A 236-nucleotide genomic window follows, 5' to 3' on the forward strand; every position below is an offset into this window, starting at 1 on the left:
AGAACAAGAGGTAGTACCGACTGCCAGGGACCTACTCAATAGGGACATTAGTACAATGTCAGATCTAGAGTTCAGAATCATCACTTTAAAGATATTAGCTGGGCTTGAAAAAAGCATGGAAGTTATTAGAGAAACCCTTTCTGGAGAAATAAAAGAACTAAAATCTAACCAAGTCGAAATCAAAAAAGGCTATTAATGAGGTGCAATCAAATATGGGGGTGCTAACTGCTAGGATA

This window comes from Leptonychotes weddellii, unplaced genomic scaffold, assembly GCF_054177405.1.
Source record: "Leptonychotes weddellii isolate Sample4059 unplaced genomic scaffold, ASM5417740v2 HiC_scaffold_647, whole genome shotgun sequence".
Lineage (NCBI taxonomy): Eukaryota > Metazoa > Chordata > Mammalia > Carnivora > Phocidae > Leptonychotes > Leptonychotes weddellii.